This window comes from Neopsephotus bourkii, unplaced genomic scaffold, assembly GCF_033783945.1.
Source record: "Neopsephotus bourkii isolate Nb327-2 ecotype Australia unplaced genomic scaffold, CSIRO-AGI_Nbou_v1 NB_1250, whole genome shotgun sequence".
NCBI lineage: Eukaryota > Metazoa > Chordata > Aves > Psittaciformes > Psittacidae > Neopsephotus > Neopsephotus bourkii.
In genome coordinates this window covers 2,496,158-2,510,813 of record NW_026901735.1, presented here as the reverse complement: position 1 = coordinate 2,510,813, position 14,656 = coordinate 2,496,158, and the positions used below count along the sequence as shown (strand labels likewise).

At 40.1% G+C, this 14,656-nt stretch overlaps 1 protein-coding gene across 9 annotated transcripts in view; it reads left to right on the top strand.

Moving 5' to 3' along the window:
• The window catches only part of PLCB4 (phospholipase C beta 4), a 199,046-nt gene that overhangs the window by 16,647 nt on the left and 167,743 nt on the right, over positions 1–14,656 (top strand). For all 9 annotated transcript variants that reach the window (XM_061364793.1, XM_061364785.1, XM_061364786.1 and 6 more), the window contains one exon: positions 2,562–2,621. The gene's annotated coding sequence lies outside the window, so the exon portion shown is untranslated. The remainder of the gene's footprint in view (positions 1–2,561; positions 2,622–14,656) is intronic.

Below are 14,656 nucleotides of genomic sequence, written 5' to 3'. Positions count from 1 at the left end.
AGTGGGTAACTCCAGGACATGATCTTCATCCATAGCCAAATGCCTATAGATGGGAAACAGCTACAGGCTTCTAGACGTGTGTTCCTGTCAGGTCATACTCCCTGATCATTCCAGAGAATCAGAAGTGAAAAAGGAACTTGTATGTTAGATCCCTGTTGAAGTAAGCTTCTTTTCTGTTTTAAAATAAACAGAAAATCTGTTGAGAAGCCCAGTCTGGATGAGGGCTGCCCATCCTTATGAAGGATTACCATGATTTAGCTGGGGGTTTTGAAGTCCTTTCCTAATAGGTTACTAGGGTGTTAAATCACATGGAGAGGGAACCTGTAAGGTGTATTTAAGGTGGTAGGGAAGCTCAGGTGACTGGTGAAGAAACAGTCTTGCCTTACTGAGCAGTAGTTAATAATGAACATTGGGCACTTCAGAATGTGATGCCTCAGCATCTGGTTAGGTGTCCAGTTGCAATTGAGATCCTGCGGTGTCTATCTAGTTAGGTGCTCAGTAAGTGAGGAACATAATGATCCTCTGCAAGACAAGGTCCTTAAGACCACATCATTCATTCTTTAAACATTTATTTGCTTTAGAATAAGAGAGAAATTAAAATTGGGGGGTGTGTGTGTTTTACCTTTAGGGTTGTAGTACAAAGGATAAACCTGATGCTGCAGCTGCTGTCCATTGCGCCATCAGTAGTTAGGTTAGTGTTAGCTATGGACTGCTTAGCGCTTCTGCCTCTGTAACTGAAACTTGACTCTGTCTCAAAGTGTTTCTCTCAAAGAATTTTGAGTCTCGCTACAAGGGCCATTGGAGATTTTGAACCCAAACAAGCTTCTGAAGAAGCACTTAACTGGTGAAAAGACAAAGGGTTTTGGTGTTTGAATAACTAAAAAGAAACAGATTATTGGTTTTTTTTCCATTACATGGATGAGATTGTATTCATTTGTTTACATGGGACATGAGAAATAGCAGAGCCTAATGGCAGTTTTACCCAGCAAGCTGTAAATGATTAAAATCATTTGAGAAGCAGGTTCTGTTTCTGTTAGGTGTGGTAGGATGCCACTGATTTCAGTGGAGCTGTGCTGGATTTTACACTGATGTAACTGTGTTGAAACGTAACCACATTCTGCAAGAGAACACACATAGGAGGTGTATCTCTCATCACAGGCTGAGATTCGCTTGTATGGTTCAAAATATTTTTGTAATGCCTTGTTTTTCCAACACAAACATGTTTTGAATAGTGAATTTATTTTAGCATGAGGTCGGCTTTAGTTGACCCCATAAATAAGTGTAAGGACACCTTTGTGTGTAGCTGGGTGGTGGAGACCCAGGGATATTTTGTCATGTAATTATGAGCTACTGAGGCCAGTCTGAAAGTGCATGGGCAAAATGAGAGAGTTTGAGGCATTGGGGAAAAAAACGTATAAAACAAAAGCACTGTGTGGTCTTAGAACCATGGAACCATAGAATAGTTAGGGTTGGAAAGGACCTTAAGATCATCCAGTTCCAACCCCCTGCCATGGGCAGGGACACCTCGCACTAAATCATATCACCCAAGGCTTCATCCAGCCTGGTCTTGAACACCACCAGGGATGGAGCATGCACAACCTCCCTGGGCAACCCATTCCAGTGCCTCAGCACTAGAAGGGAGTCCTGTCAGTATTTAGTGAGAACAAAGTGTCTAGCCCTTGTCCTCTCAGTTGTTATTTATGTTTTGGAAAAACTTCAGTTTTAATAGAAGTGTCTGGTAACTTTGGGAGTGTTTGACAGGGCAGGAAACTCATCTCTAACTGATCTCATTGGTGTAATTGTGATTGCTGTGGTTCTCAGTCCTCTAGTACACTCCTTGGGGTGTTTTATGTGCTGTGAGTTTTTGAGGCAAGTGCTAGACCTACAGCATGCTCTGGCCTCTCTTGGCTGAGACACTTTGTTTTCTGAAACCTCTGTTTCTAATCTTGCTGAGGCTTTCTCTTAATTCTGTTTTTCCTTCTTAATGGTGTGAATCACTTCACTCACTTGTACTGCCCAGAAGCATGGAAATGTCAGATGTCAAGAGGTTGCCAACCTCTTCCCACACACGCACAGAAGGCAGAAAACCAGAAGCGGACATCAGTGAATTAGATGATGCTTTCACCCTTCTATAGTGTTGGCAAAAGCAATGGGGGAAGTATGTTTTAGTACTAATTTACTTTTTACCCAAAGCTGGGATAAGAAAGAGCCCTGATCATATATCTCAGAATAAAATACATGTTTCTGCTCTGGTCCCGACAAGCTGCTCGCTTCTTGGCACCCATTGTATAGTTTTAAATCCTTGGAAGAATGGGTTTGTTTCACCTGCAGCTATTATGCTTTTGCTTAGATAACAAAGACAAAGCAATTTCAAAATGAAATGAACTTCAGACAAAAACACACTGAGATGGCAATACTTATGCTTGCTATAGTGTATGCAGACTGATCAGTAAGGAGTTGTTCCTGGGTGAAAGAAGAAGGTCTTGAAGTAGTTCACTGTGTTTGTATCAGGTAATTAAATACTAGTATGCACAATTAAGGCTTCTTTTTTTCCTTTTTAGGGAAGGAAGGACATTCTCTACAATGGGAATTTGTACAGAGTGATTTCTGGGTTTCGACAGGTATGTGTATTTCTGTTCATTTAACATTTGAATTTTTTTATAGATTATTTACTATTTGTTTAAAATATGGTTTAAAGTTTCAATGCAGTGCTGTCAATATTAGAATGAGAAATATGCTCTAAAAAACCAGTTGTGGTTTGTGAGAGGAGAGAAGTTATTAGACGTGTAGGTCATAACTCTGCAAATGCAGAGTGTACTGTGCTTTCCAGAAAACCAGATCCCCTGACACTGAGAAAGAAGCATGTGTGCAAGTGACAGAGACAGATGGGGGCATTTTAGGTCCTCAGTGGCCTCTTTGCAGTAGCCTAGCATTCTGGGAAGTACAGGTGAGTAATAAACTTACCCCTTCCCAGCCTCACTAAAATACAGCGAGAACATGGAGCTATTCTTAAAACAGCAGCAAAGGTAGTTTAAGTGCTCCATTCTCTGGTTCTAGCAGATTCGTCTCACCTCAGATTTGTCAAGAACAGTCACTTGGGTTTTGTTTGTTTGTTTTTAATGCTCAGAGTTATGTCACTTGCAGACCAGTTTACATTCACTTCGTACATATTCCTAGTCTGAGCGTAGCTTTATATATGCCACTGGCATCAAGGATTCTTACCCTTCTGGCTTCTGCTGTCTGAAAACTGCTTTTCCTCCAGAAATACCAAACTGCCACAGAATTTCACTTTAGCATCCAGGCCTTGAGCAGGCTCAAAAGGGTTTGTTGTGAGGCAAATGATAGTTTCTCACTAATCCTGAGTGAGACCTCAATCCTGCCCTGTTGGTCAAACCATTCATTCAGTTCAGCTTAAGGGAGTTCTTTGCCAGTCCTTTCTGCACAGGAGGAGAGCACTGCCCATGCAAGTGGAATGCAGAACGTGGTGCACTCTTCTTTCTACTTAACCTTTTGTCCATGATCATGATAAGATAATGTATTTACTTTCTGTTGTTCATGTAAGAATGTCTCCAAATTCACATCAGAATTCTCCACTCCTCTAGAGGGATCTTTGGCAGCAAGATTACAGTGTAGGAAGTCACCAAAGAGCATGGTTGCATTGGTCTTCTTAGAATCTCAGGAGTAGTTTTACAGGGATTGTAGGTAGTGCTTTATTTATGTATAACCTTGGCATTAGTCATTAAAATGCACTTCTGTTTTCCTTGGTTTTCACTACTTGATCATTGGTCTATCCCTGTGCTGTACACCACAAGGATTTGGGAATTTGTTGCACTGTGACCTGGTGTTCTATCACAATCAGTTTGTTTGTTTGTAACTGATAAAAATAATTCTTCTGTGGGCACAAGTACATTTTACTCAAAGAACTGAGAAAAACCTACATTGGCCAGAAATAACTTTCTTGAAAAGTAGAAACTTCTGCAAATATTTCCTTGGAGCATAAGTCTGAAAATACAGGTAGTGCTATTGTGGCTCCACTGGGTATCTTGATACTGTCCCTGATAAGCACAGCAACTAAGGCATTTTGTGTGGGTATTTCCCACCTGAGCTGAATTTTCCTCTGTTGCATCTATTTTGGCTGGGAATACCACTACTGTTCTTTTAATCAGGTCCATTGAATCCTGCAGCCAATCTGAATCTTTATACATGTTATCTCTGGCTTCTGGAAATTGAGTGAGTTCTTTTAGGTCTGAGAAGTTATCCGCTGTTTGTAAGCAACATACATAGCTTGCTTAGGTGGAGCGTACACTGAGTTTCCCTTCACATGGACAGTGTTTTCTTTCGAAAAGTTCTCTTATTCTTAGCACATTTCTAGGTCAGGAATGCTTAAAATATCTTCTGTCATTAAAACATGGAGTAAACAGTATAAAACAAAAATAGAGAGACCAGAGAAAAATAAATGAGGCTTACTGCATCCAGATGAAGCATTGTTTTCCAAACATTCCCTGTTGCTTGTGACCATGTAGACTTCATACTTTCTTTTGAAAGACTGTCCTGTTTCGTCACAGCAAAATCCAGTGATGGGTAGACTGCTTGGCAGGAGCAGAAAGTATACATTGGTGAAGGTCTTGGACTGAGAAGGGCTGGTGGTTCAGAGAGGAGGCAGAGCTCTGGGAGTACAGCTAAAAAGCAAATGATAACAAAACCACAGGGATAATTTATGGCTATAGTTACTGTCTCAGTTGTCAGGTTCCCTGTAGTTTCATGTACATTTGAACTGATGCTTCTGTTATAGAATGTAGTCTCCAGTCTCACTCCCAGCCTCTTAATTTGTTGTCCCTGGATGTTTGTTCACACCAAAATCCTGTGTAAGTAGTGAAACTGATCTAGCTGAAAAGTAGATCTGCTAACTGCAATTCTAAAAGGTTGGTTTTAAGCCTCCAGGGAGACCTTTTTATAGGCTTTTGATATTTAAGGGGGACATAAAGAAAGATGGGGTCAGACTTTATGGTAGGGCCTGTTGCAGTAGGACAGGGGGTAACGGTTTTACACTAAAAGAGAGTATATGTAAATTAAAAGGAAGACATTTTTTACAATAAAGGTTATGAAACAGTAGTACAGGTTGCCCAGAGAGATGGTAAATGCCCCATCTGTGGAAACGTTCAATGTTAGGTGGGACGGGGCTCTGAGCACCCTGATCTAGTTGAAGATGTCCTCGCTCATTGCAGGGGGTTGGACTAAGATGACCTTTAAAGTTCTTTTCCAACCCAAACTATTCTATGATTCTGTGATTTTTTTTCAGCTGAATCAGTTTTTGTTTGTGCTGGCAGAGCAGAGGTGAGTGGGGAAATAATGAGTGACTAGTGGATTTCTAGAGAGGGCTAATGAAGTTTACCAGATTACTGCCTTAAATTGGTCATGGTAGATCTGTTTTATGCCATGCCTGAATCTTCAGACATTCTAGTTCAGAAAAAGGGAGGAAACAAATCTTGGCTCCTGTACATTTTGGTTGTATAGGATGTAAGTTGTCTGAGGCTGGGAAAGGTTGTTTTCTTTTGTGTTGGTATTTACGTGACTGTCTTGTGAAACTTTCCCCTTAAGATTTATCTGTCAGTCCTCAGCAAAGAAAGACTGTTTGCTGTGTTTTGAAAAAGTATGGGGATGATCTCTAAGGAACTAAGGTGTGGTGTCATTTTACTCAAAATTTGTATTTCATCAGTGCCCAAAGTTAGAACCTTGTTCTTTTAAAATGCACAAAACCTGGCCTTACATGCGGAGGTGGACGCTGTGGGAAGAACTGAACACAAAATGACAGCTCATTTTGTTAGGCCTCAGTAAAACCTGATGAAAGTCGAGTTTTTTGTTTGAGCAGGCTCAGCTCACTGAGGCATATTGAGTTCTTTGCAGCTTCCTCTCTCTTGTCCCTTTTTTGAGTCTCTTTCTTCCTTAGTAGTGAATGGAATTAGCTCCAGGAGTAAACGAGAGCACAAGAGTCTGCTCAAACGAGCATGAATGTGTGTCTCGAAACTGAGAGAGTAGAGAGGACTTGATGAAACTAGTCCCTTTCTAGTTTCTCAGCCTAAACCAAGATGGCATAACTTGGTGCAAAAGCTGAAGGGCAGTGGTGGCAGAGGCAGAGGTGGTGAGTGACATTCCTGTGTTCCCAAGGGATTTCTTACTGTTAATACACCAAGATTCGTAGATATTTTCTTCTAAACGGATACATCTTCTTACACTGCTGCATGTTTAGGGTGTTCATCTCTTATTGCTTTTTGGTGAAGTCAAAAAGAAAATGAAAAAAAATGCATTGGTTTTGGAAAGTTGGGTTTTGTTTTGTTTTTTCTTCCTGTATTTTCAACTTTAAACCTCAAACTATGGAAAATTTCAGAGGGATGTTTTCTCTAATCACACTTGTGGTCTGGTTTAGAGGAGCAATGCTTGGTTGAGTGTTTAAGTAAACAGATTCTAATCACAGGCAAAACTCCGCTCCATCCTGTGGCTTTCCCAGAGCCTGGTTTTGCTCCAGTGTTCATATCTTCTCTGTTGTAATTTTGTTGCTCTTAAAACGAGTATTGCATTAGAGAACAGAGAATATTTGTGTGATGAGTTAGGGAGTCTGCCCTACGGGCAGCTCTTCACCTAAACAAATCCTTTTTGATTGTAGTACCTGTGAAAACTGGAATCTGAGAAGAAGGCATGTGCTGCTCTGAATCGGGATGATTTCTTGCAGGCAATGGAAATGACTGTGGCAAATCAAATTTGCGTTCAAAACTTCATTTATAATTGTGGTTATTATGATTTCCTCTTTCTCTGTGTACATCCTTTTAATCTGCTAAGTGTAAATTTTCCAAACTCGACAGGTTGCATAAGCCAGAAAAGTAGGAAATAACTCCCAAAAGAACTGCTGCCAGATCTTTGAAGCACGTATTGAGTTATTGGATCTGAAACACAGTGTGTAAGAATTGCTTTGCCAAGTTTTGAAAGTTACAGTATGCGAGGAGACTGCTGTCTAGTATTTTCCCTGTAAAACAAAGGGAAAAGACAGAAATATGGACTGTTGCTCATTACTTAACGATACACATTCCACTTTTTCTGTTTGTATTTTTAACCGTTGTTTCTTCTTTTCCAAATTAATAAGACTTGTAAAACATTACAATGAAAAGTAGCAAGTGAATCTACTTACATTTCATAACTGCTCCTTTTTGCTCCTTGATTTGTACCAGACTGAAAATTTGGATTGTAAACAAGATCATTATGAGATCTCTTGCAGTCTGGGTTAGCAGTTGGGAGCACCTCTGGAACTGCTGTATATGTTAAAGTAATTCTTGTGCTGATACATAGACTGGCTTTTCAAGATCTACAGTCCTTTCCTCGGGTATTTATGCATTTGGAAGACTTTGACCCTTTTTACTTCTTCTGGCCTGATGATCAGACTGTTATTAAAACAGAGGGAAGCAGTACTTCACTTACCTCCTTAGATCAGGTCTAGGTGGTCAGATCTTTATGTCCAGCTCCTGTCTGTGAGCAAGCAGGTTGCTCAGTCTGACAAAAATTCATTCAGTCATTCTTGCTGTGCTGTATTTTAGCCTGGAGAAATCAACCCTGTCTTTCCTTCTTTAGAGACCTTATGGGAGGACAAAAGCCAGTTAACATAGCTATTAAAATATTTGTGGCTTGTATTTGGTTTGAATTCACCTAGGCTGAGCAGCTGGCTCTAAGAACTCAGTAGGTCCCTTCCAGCAGGATGGACAGGCATGCCTGCTTCATGTTAGTACTTGGTTACTCTGTTCAAATGATTTCTGAACCTTTCTCATTGCAAACTAAATAGTTTTTAAATTTCACTGATTAAGGTGTGCTTTTGCACATGCTGAGCCTTATATGGAAGTGATTTATCTCCTCTCTGAAGGGCAGATCAAATATTCTTCAATACCTGAGTTATAACGAGGGAAGTTTTTGATTCAGATGAACTGGAACTTGAGTTTGCTGAATTTGAAGCTGGTATCCATCTTCTCTTTAAAAACGCAGATCTGCCTGCCTCAACTCTGTAGAATTCGTATCAAATGCTGTCATGGTGTTTTGCTGTGGCTGTGTTGGAACTAAGCAAGGTGAAATCTTGAATTTGACTTGGTGTCTTTTATGAGACCCAGTAATATAGTTGCACCTTGTGAAGGAGAAAACAGAAATGGGGCATACAAGCCTGTTTGCAAGTCATCTGGCTCTGCTGCCTGAAAACTAGTTGGCTTTTTTTTTAATATGCAGGCCTTTATGGCCTGCTTTTGTGTTAATTCATTTGGTTGTAGGATGTAGGTGAGCAATTAGCAAGAGATTCTGAAAATCTTCAAAAGATAAACTTCAAGTGTTGCTTTGGGCTTCTTTTAAACATTACTTCTTTTGGTTTAAGTGACCCTTTTCTACTTATTAATATGGCAATTTGTTGCCTGGACTCCATAATGATTTTTTTTTCTTTGAAAATCATGTACATACATAATCATTGAATGGGGAGTTCACTCTTTTGAAATATTAAACAGCTTGAAGCAGTTTCCAGGTCAATATTTGTAAGAAACTCAAAAGCTTTTCTTTCTGTCATTGATATACCAGCATGGAGGGTTTGCTATTGTGACGTAGAATTTGGAATCAGATTTTTCAGTATTCATACTCTACCCTCCTGTGTTAATCTACACAGGAAAAGTGAACCTAGTAAAATAGTTTTACATTGACTTTAATGTCCATTCCATCTTGGAATCAGAGAACCTTGTGGAGGTTGGCACATTATCAAGAACATAAAATCAGGCCCTAAGAACTTGTTTTGAAAGTGATTTCGGCCAAAGAAAAGCCATTACAGCAAATGCCTTTTAAATACAAGATGATGTAGTGTACAGAATGGCTGATCAGTGAGAGCTGGAATTTCTTTTACTCTCTCTGATTCTGCAACCTACCAATTCTGTCTGTTCATCCAGTGGGATCCAGGGAAAGCTTTAAAAACCTGGGCTACCTATGAAGAGATTGAACTCAACATTCTCCCAAGGCTGCATTTTCTGGAAGGCTTCCTTGTTTGTGTGGTGTGGTTTCACTGCTGGAAAAGATGCTTTGCAAACTAAATGCCTGAGGCTGGTGCTGCTAAAACACACTCCTACTCTGGCAATCCTAATGCATGCATGCAGAGCTGGGCGCACTGAGTAGTTGAGGGTGTGTTGGTGGGAAGGCAGTTATCTTGTCCTCTGTTGGGTTAGTGTGTTCCGTTTTGGTTGGCTGTACCTCCTCTGTCCTTTGTTGGTTCTGTTCCCTGAAGGTGCACATTAGCTACAGCACCTTGGCAGCAGGTTACACCAAACAGCAGGTGACAGAGGAGCAGGAAATGATGCCATTGAATTAGCTACCTGTTGTACTTGTGACCTCGGCACACTGTACTGCAGTCAATATCATAAACCTAAACCATATGCTCTGTGACAGTTTATTGCTTAGCCTTATCTATGATCTTTACTATGCTTTTATTTTTCCTTGTGTCCAGAACACAAGGAGCTTGTTTCTGTATCTGCCTATTTTTGCTGGCACTTGACTCAAATTCCTACTGTTTATATCAAGTCACATCAAGTGGTTAAATGTTAGGACACCTTCCCACGTGTGTTAGTTTACTGCTAGGGAAAGGGGAGCATTCAGTGGAAGTGCTGTATTTAAACATTAATCAAACATTTATTGTTGTTGAATGAATGACGTGACAAGGATGCAGTTGTGTAGGTTGTATTTCATGGCAGTGACAAGCTTTATTAGTATTTGGAGAATGGCTTTAATTAGTCTGACTATTGATAGGTGTGTTCATGTTCTCAATGTACATCAAATATAGCATTTTTCACCAACTTATAATTGGCAGTTTCCCATAGGAAATAATCGTTATTGGTGTTAGAAAAGCACTTTGTGTCTATCACATTTGGGAAATGAAAGTTTTGCAAAGGTCAGGATAAAGTGTGCCCCCAATTATGCTAATAAGTCATAGCACAAATGATCCACTGGAACATTTAATAGCTTGCTGAGTCCTCTTTAGATTTTCTTACAGCATGAAGTATTAATATTACATTTTGACACTGTACAGAAAGGTGAAAGAAAGAAATATTCTTCCTCTAGCTTCTAAAGTTTCTTCTCTCTACCTTTTTTAGTACCTGAATTCTCTTAGTGATTTGAGGGTGTTGAAATGGGGGATGGCATTTTGGTTTGTAGTGTGGGTTTTTTCTGTGGAGTTAAGTTTTGTGTTGGCTATTTTAAGAATTCATTTTGCAAACGTTTTGTTCCCCTTCTTCCCTGGGAAGTCTGTACCTTTAAGGAGCCCAGAGCTGCAAAAGACACCAGGTTTTGACATTTGTGAATACCTGTTTTATTTGGATTTGACAATATAACAGGCTTTGAGCCCTTGGCTAAACAGAACGTGCTAAAATAATTTAAAATAATATACCTTAAAAATACTAAAAACTATTAAAAATCCCCCCAAAAACTAGAGCTTCAAGGCAAACTAAATTTCCATTTTGCTTTTTACCTGCCAAATAACGCTTCTCCTATTTCCTTTGAGGGATATTGCACATTTGCACTGCACTCCAAAGATATAACTAATCCATCCAGAAGTTTCCCAAACATCAGAACCAATCTACAGGATCTAATTAGCTCAAAATCATATTTTCTCACTTATGTAAGGTGTCCACCAGCTGCATTTCCTTTGAACCAGAAGGTCTGTGTGGCTTGAAATGGCTCTGTCTTCTTGTAATTTTGTGGCTAAAACATCAGTAAAAGGCTAGATGGAATAATTTACTCCTGAGACTGATTATCTTAATACACTCGCAGTTATTGTGCATCCACTGAGTTGTTAAAGAACCCATTAAGAGGGCAGTCTGAAAGCAAACATCTGCAAATGTCTCCAAATTGAATTATAAATGTCTCTGGTAAATCAAATGTTTGCTGCACCTTGCTGGTCCCACTTAAAGGTCTGGCTGCATCAGGTACATGTGTGTTGTGACACGTTTAGAAAAGATAGAAGAGACAATGAAAGAAATAGCTCAGATTTACTCATCTCTGTCTATTTTTTAAGTGTGGAAACATTTCTCATTAAACATGTTTAAAATATTCTGTTCCATTTCAGTAGTGTTTTCTGTCAGCTTTACTTCAACAGAGATGCAGATGGTTTACTAGTCTTTTAAAATGAGCTGTAAATGAGGGATATTGGCATGTATGGAAATGGAGTAGAGGGTTGTTAGTATCTGGCATAGGGTGATTTTATGAGCTGCGTTAAGAAAGCTGCTGGCTGCTGCTTTCCTGAAGGTACTGTTTTGCTTCATGCAGCCATTAGGATTACAGCAAGACGATCTTCATAAAATGTCTGTTACAAGAACAGTCCTTCATGACAATTCTTCAAAAAGCAAAGCCTCTCTCATGCAAACATTTGTGTATTAACTACATTGTGGTGCAGTTGACCCCACTTGTAAATAAAGAGCAGGATGGGAACAAGCTGTTGGTACACTTAAAGCTGAATCTTGATTATGTCCTCCTGTAAATATCTTTCTAGTTTGGTCTTTCTTTTTTTGCACTGTCACTTGTGAGACATGCTTAGTGTTAAGTGCATAGGCCCTTAGTCTCTGCTTGCTTTTTATACTGAAGCTCTCTCCACAGGCAAATTACTCTCCTTTAGCATGAACACCTCAGTTCTCTGAGAGGATATTAGCTCCAGTCAAGCCAGCCCTGTTTTTACCTAGATCATCACTTCTGTGTGAATACACATAATCCCGTGTGGAAGGGATAAAGGCAAATTTGTCAAGCTTCCCTGCTAAATGCATACACACGAAATTCCCTAAAGGATTCTATTTTCTGTAGCCTACCTACAAACTGGGTAGTACAGTTCCAAACCACATCCTGAGTTTTGAATTGCAGACACAGAGAAGATAAAAGTTAGGGTCCAAAAGTAGCTGTATTTAGCATATGTTATGAAATGCATAGCAGCATTTACAGTTGACTGGATGTGGCTGTCCTTCCTCAGATAGCAATTCATTAAACTTTCAAAATGGTGTGGATTTTATTTCATAACTATGTGAACAATTAAATCCTCTGAAATTTTTCTGCCTGTCCTAATTATTTTCTTTCATGTGAAGCTTCCTAATGCAGGTCTCATTGCTGCTCCCTCTGCCAGTGAGTCAGGTATGTCTCTTGATGGTACTTGCGCTTTTAGATCAATGGGGACAAAGTGATCCAGTTTTTCCTTCCTTCCAGGTGCAATTATGGGTCTCAATATAATAAAAATAAAATAATTGAATATCTACAGAGGTTCCTGGAGCATATTTTCAATTTAAGTTGGGAAGCTAAAATATCTTAATTGATAATCCCAGGAGGTTTGGGGCTTTTTGTGATCTCTATTTTCTCTCTGAGGTTCTGCATTTTCAGGGTATTGCTAGTTCTGTAAATTTAGCTATCAGTCTATTGTAATTTAAGGCCAAATCCTTCTCACAGTTGAAAAAAAATCCAGTGGTTTTATTGGAGTAGAATCAGATTTAAGGGGCAGAGCCTGAATAGACTTTAATTGTTCTAATCCCTGGACAGCTTTCCAGCCTGCATGCTTCACAGGCACTGAAACAGTTTGTATCAGTTGAATCTTCACTCATGTGAAATATAAAGCTGTTACTCATGAGTTTGCTCTATAGCCTGCTGAAATCAGAGGGATCACTTTTTCCAGATGCATTAATGGGCTTTAAGATATTCGTTGTGATGGTTTGTTGTTGTTGGTTTTGGGGTGGTTTTTGTTGGTGCTCCTTTGTTTTACCATTCTTTCTCATGTTTCACTTCAATTTATTTAATTTGGTTGGCAAAACTGATGACCTGATGGGGGCTTTTCACAAAGTCTTGGAGCTCCTGTGGCAGGTTGTGTAGCCTGCACTGCTTTAATAGCATCAGTGTTCTGGTGGTTGTTTTCTAAGTAATGCTTCATTTTGGTGCTTAAGTATCTCATGGACACATGCCCCTGTAAGCATGTTTATCTCTTGTACTGATGTGTTTTTACTTTTTAGTCCCTTGTTTATCTGTCAGTGACAAGTCCATTGGAGATAGCATTGATCTGTGAAGCAGGAATAGGTCACTTTTGTCCAGTGGCTGATCTTGGCTTGCTCATACCGCTTAGGAACTCTTCAAAGAAGTGTGCCCCTCTGTCAGCAGAGCAGTTAGCACAGTGCAGTTGGGATCCCTGTTGGTACCATGATGTACTTTTGCATTCCTGGTGTTTGTTGTTGCAGGAGCTGTCCTGTTTGAAATATTCTTGCTGTCAGTTCCTGTTTTCCTCCCAGTTGCATTAAGATTGAAAGAAAGGAAAACAGAGCATCAGAAGAGCGTTCTGGTACAATGATGTACTGGTACGATGTTGTTCTGGTGTCCTCAACATAGGAAGGGCATAGAACTGTTGAAGCAAGTCCAGAGGAGGCCATGAGGGTGATCAGGGCCTGGAGCACCTTCTGTATGAAGACAGGCTGAGAAAGTTGGGGCTGTTCAGCCTGGAAAAGAGAAGGCTGTGTGGAGACCTCAGAGCAGCTTCCAGTGTCTGAAGGGGGCCTATAAGGATGCTGGGGAGGGACTCTTCATTAGGGACTGCAGTGATAGAATAAGGGGTGATGGGTTCAGACTGAAATGGGGGAAGTTGAGGTTGAATATAAGGAAGAAGGTTTTTACTGTAAGGGTGGTGAGGCACTGGAACAGGCTGCCCGAAGAGGTTGTGAATGCTCCATCCCTGGCAGTGTTCAAGGCCAGGTTGGACAGAGCCTTGGGTGCCATGGTTTAGTGTGAGGTGGCCCAGCCCATGGGAGGGGGTTGGAACTAAATGATTTTAAGGTTCTTTCCAACCCAAACCATTCTGTGATTCTAGGATGTGTCAGTCACAGTGACAATTCTTATTCACTGAGCAACTAGTTGATTTTTTTAAGCAGGCAGGAGCTGGTGTTCCCACTGTAATTGTACAGAGCAGCTTCAAAAAGTGGCAAAATTAAATTTGTTAGTGAGCTAATACTGAAAGAAAAATGTGGTGGAAAATACGGCTGTTGGCAGAAGAGAACGGGTCAAAGGTTAGTCTTGCTGTTACTTGTCCATGTGGTTGGTGTTACAAGAAATACAGTCATATTATAGTCAGCTCTTCAGTAACAGAGCCCTGGATCTGCCCTGTAACAGAAAACACTAGAAACTGGGAAAGCTCTATCAGGCTCTTTTGTCAGGTGGAGATTTGTGGAGAGTGATATTTTGTTGTTTTCCATACATGTGCAGAATGACAATGAGAAGTTCCCTCCCTGTGGCTTCTCTAAACACTTGTAATACAAAGGCTAAGCAAGTTAGAAGTCTCCATGGGCTGTCGAACCAAGCAAATGATGTGGCCCCTGTATTCTCCTCTTTTCTGTTACTGAGACCATGTTCAGAGGAAATAAGTGAACACAGTATTTATTTGCTGCTGTAGCCACACATGAAAATCCTGACCTTAACATGAATGGGAACTTTGCTGTTCTAGTTTGGGATGCCAGGATTTTACCAACTGTGCCTTAGACATACAGGCTGCAAAAATTAAAACTAACTAAAAGTTAATTCTAAGTTATTATTAGTGAATGCAACTGGAACTAGTTCTTGGCCTTGTCATGGATAATGTGCTTTTCATCACAAA